Source organism: Capsicum annuum, chromosome 7 (assembly GCF_002878395.1).
Source record: "Capsicum annuum cultivar UCD-10X-F1 chromosome 7, UCD10Xv1.1, whole genome shotgun sequence".
NCBI classification, from domain to species: domain Eukaryota; kingdom Viridiplantae; phylum Streptophyta; class Magnoliopsida; order Solanales; family Solanaceae; genus Capsicum; species Capsicum annuum.
The window spans coordinates 204413050-204417991 of NC_061117.1; positions in this window are offsets into that span (position 1 = coordinate 204413050).

The following is a 4942-nucleotide window of genomic DNA, read 5'->3' on the forward strand; positions in this document are numbered from 1 at the left end:
CAACAAAAATGAAATGATTTAAGTATACAATTAATTGAAATGAAAATTATTGTGAGAAATTGATTGTAAAATAAATTTTGTTCATAATTTTGTGGTCAGTTTTCTGTGGTCGGATTTTGCCTTTTTTTTTAGTAGTGAAAAGTTATAGAAATAAACTTCAACTATAAAATATATATAAAAATCTTTTTTTAAGGCATCATTTTGAAGTTTCGCTTTAAGCCACACAATATATTGAGCCGCCGCTGCCTCTAGCATCATCATCTAAATCGTTGTCCAACAAAACGAAGGAAAATTAGAAAAGCTAAAAGAGAAGAATGTAATAAACATGCTTATCACAAAACAATAGAAGTTGGTAATGCTGTTCATACCAAACACACATACAGTAATGCTCTTTAGTTTTGAAAAAAGTCAAACAACGTAACTCTTTATTAGGTTTTTACACAATTTTTTAGAAAATTTATTTATTATTGATTAGACAACTCACAGCTTTTTTTTTTCGATCATCGTGTAAAACGTAAGAAATTATTACGTTTTACATTTTTTTAAAAAAAAAACGTAAGAATTTCTTATATTTTACAAATAAATGTGTAAAACGTAATAAATTCTTACGTTTTTATAAAAGTCAACTCCGTTAGTTGATCGTTAACAAAAAAGTGAAAAACGTAATAATTTATTACGTTTAGCTTATTTTGATAACTTTTTAAATAGGCGACCTATTTTGGTCACTTTTTTAATTTCGTGGCTCATTTTGGTTCCGAGTTCTACATATTTTGTAAAGAGAAATTTTCAAAAATGACTAATTTGGGTCTTACTAGAAATCAATAGTTTGAGTATTTATCATTCACAATATAATAGTTTGAGATGTTAGGCTTAAAAAAAAAAAAAATCCCAGCGAGATTGATTGGGAGTGAGAGGAGAGATTTTAAAGAGAGGACGAATATAGGTTGTGTTGACGAATGCAGTCTGCAAAATATATAAACAACAAAAAAAAATATAGGTGATTAATTCATTTGCTTTAGTTTCTCTTGTATTCATTCGCTATTGTGGCACATGCATTCATTCACTTTTGTATCATTTGTATTTATTTACTCTAATTTCATTTGTATTTGTGCACATTTCAATTGTATCAACGAATACATTTAGCGTGTTTACAAAGATATAAAAAACAAAACACCCACAGTGGATCGGATTGTATTCATTCACTTTTGTAATACTTGTATTAATTCGCTCTTGTGTCTCTTGATTTCATCCGCAGAGGGAATACTATTTTTTGCAGTAATATGTACATAGTAATAGTATTTAAAAGAAAAAATATCCTACTCCTTCTGGTTCAATTTTGTCCGATTTTGATTAGACATAGACTTTAAGAAAGTAAAAAAGTTTCTTGAATCTTGTGATGATCTTAAACTAATGATATATGTAGAAGTACCAAAATATTTTTCAATCTTGTAATCTTGAAATACCATGTGAAAAGCTAGAACTAAAGAGTTGTTAAAAATAACTTTTCAAAAGAGACTAAACTAAAAAGTAAGTAAAATAAAATGAAACTGATAGAAAATACATCTTAAAAATTGATTAAGTGGATAGACTGTGGTACTTCCTTCGTATCATACACACATATATATATATACTAGATGTGGAAGGCCCGTGCTATATGTTAATATTTTTTATCTCAATTTATGTGATATAAATAAAATAAAATAATTAATTATATTTTTAATATATTTTTTAATTTTTTAAGTTGTTAGTTATTGTAATTTATAATACTTTTTCGCCGTTGCATTTACTATTTTAAGTTGTTTGCAATTGTAATTGTATTGATAGTCAGTTTATATTTTAAAAGTAATATAAATTTTTAATTATTGTGATTTATAATATTCTTTTCTATTTCAATTTAAGTGATACTGATATAATTTTGAGAGTCAACAAAATATTACGATTGAAGTAACAAAATTGACACGTCTTAAATGACTCATAATAACTAATTAGAAGTGGTAAAGCAAAATTACTATAAAAATACTTGTGAAAAAAAAATTAAGTGGACCTCATATAAGATGTCAAATTAATTTAAAACATCAATAGTTAATTTATCATTTTATGTTTATTTTACCTTTTTTTAAAATAAATATTATTAATTTTTAAATACTTGGATGACCCATAATAATTAATTATGGGTTATATAGTAAAATTGTAGTTAACCACAAGGGTTGGTGTGGTGGTTCAGCACCTCACCCCTTAAGCAAGAGGTTGGAGGTTCGATTCCCACCTCTGGCGAATGGAGCAAACTCCGTGGTCAGTTTCCTATCGTTTAGTGCGCTGATCGAAGGAACGGAGGATTAGTCTCACAGCTGCCGGTTGTGGGATACCTTGGGAAACCCAAAAAAAAAAAAAAAATTGCAGTTGAAGCAACTGAAACAACCATGTCATAAATGTCTATTTTATTTTATAAATATTTATAATTTTTTTTTAGAATAAATATTATTAATTTTTAAATACTTGGTTGACTCATAATAATTAATTATGGGTCATATAGTAAAATTACAAGCAACTGAAACAAACATGTCATAAATATCTATTTTATTTTATAAATATTTATAATATTTTTATTAAATATTATTATTTTTTAATACGTAAATGTCATATAATAATTAAGTAGGGATGAAATAGTAAAATTACGGAGCAAGCAAACAGCTGAAAACAAGCATTTCGACCATCAGCTGCCTGCTTTCAGCTGCCACTCACGCTTAAATATATATATATATATATAGTAGTAATATATATTCCAGGGGATTCATCTTCTCATAATAGGTTTTGCAACTACAATAACGTAAGAAAAAACAAAAGAGAACCAAGTCTTAAGAATTTTAAAATAGCAAAAAAGGTTTATCAAAACTTAAATCCTGGCACAAGGCCGCAAACTACCTGCATTAACTGTATATTTGGTGGCTAAATTTGTTTTAATTAAATTAAACTCTCCATTGATACATGTTTAACTAAAAGATACGATAAGATGAAGGAGGAAAAGTCAAAATAAAAAAAAAACGAAAGATATACGTTATATAATCTGTATCTATATAATATATTAAAAGTGTGAAGACCGTTAGAAAAGTGATTTGAACTTTCTGCCCACTTTTTGCCCTTCATTAAAAGATTTTCTTTAAATAAAATCATTTTTTCACTATTTTTTAAAATTTATTATTTAATTATTTTTTATTATATTTACTAGACTTCCTATAATATATGAGACTCCTAAAATATATGGTAGGAGAATTAATTAATATTTTTCTTTCTACTAGACTTCCTAAAATATATGAGACTCCTAAAATATATGATAGGAGAATTAATTAATATTTTATTTTCTATTGTTCAATTAGAAAAATACTTCTAAAATAGGACTCTATTAAGAAAATACTTCTATAAATATTGAGATATACGTTAAACTAGAGAATAAACCCGTTTGCCTTTTGAGAAAATATGATTGATGCTCATCTAAATTAATTCGATTGAATATCTAGATTGGTGTATACTTAATTTTCTAACCCTCAATTTCTTCATTATTTTTGCCAGCATAATGGAATTCAACATGTGTGTATATGTATATCTTCTTTTTTTTTTTCATTCAAAATCATTTCTTAGAGTCAAATTTTTCGCTCAGACAAGAATTAGTTGGATCAAAATCGAAGCTTTGTGATCACTATTATATTATTTTTTTATAGTTTACAGGTCGTAGATGAATGTCGGTTGACTTTAAAGAATTTCTCATGTAAAGGTTAGGTTTAATTGTATTGTTTTGATATCTTTATTATCTTATTATTTTAATTTAATTTACAGATACTAGATGAATGTGGGTCAGCTTTGAATTTATTTTTTTAGGTAAAGGTTAGGTTTAATTGTATTATCGTAATAGTTCTATTAGTTTGTTATTTTGTGGTAGTTTACAGTTCGTAGATGAATCTTAATTGGCTTTAAGAAATTTTTGTGTGTACAATTTAAGTTTAATTATATTGTTTTGATATCACTTTTATCGTATTATTTTGTTGTAGTTGACACGTGATAGATAAATGTTGGTCGGCTTTGAGAATTTTTTTTATGTAAAGGTTAGGTTTAGTTGTATTATTTTGATATCTCTATCATCGTATTATTTTGTTATTGTTTACAGGTGGTAGATGAGTGTCGGACGATTTTGAGAAATTTTTTATGTATAAAGATTAGATTTAATTGTATTATTTTGATGTCTCTATCGTTGTATTATTTTGTTGCAATTTACAGATGGTAGATGAATGTCGATCGACTTTTAAAAATATTTTTGATAAAGGTTAGGTTTAATAAATAAATTTTCTCCATCTTTATATACTCAAAAGATATTAAATTTAATTATTATATTCATCTTTATTATTTAAATAAATATCCTATTTATAATTAGTGTAATGTTTTAACTCATTAACGTAAGGTACACGTACAAGACGCGCACTTAAACTAGTTGTTAGTTAAACACCTAAAACCAATATGATGTAAGAAAACTTTGAAACTTTATGAAGATATATTATTGTATCAATGGCAGTACTTTAACGTGCCTACTATCAAGTGGGTCATTAAGAAGTAATATTATTAAACCACTAGTATTATTTCGTGACAAAAAGTTAATTGAAACTTGAAAATAATGAATGTGTTTGCAACTATTGTACTAGCCTATGGGTCATTTCACATTATTTGTGCTTGCAGAATAAGAAGTAAGAACATTTATTAGCCGTTTGATCATGAAAATTATTATTTTTCGAAGTTGGAATTGGAGTTGAAGATGAAGTTGGAATTGGAGTTGTGTTTGGTCATGTCTTTTTGAAAAAAATAAAATTTTAGACTTTGGAAATATCTTTTTTAAATATGATTTTATGCTCTCAACTTTTAAAAATTATCAAAATCACTCAACTACTAATTTACCTAC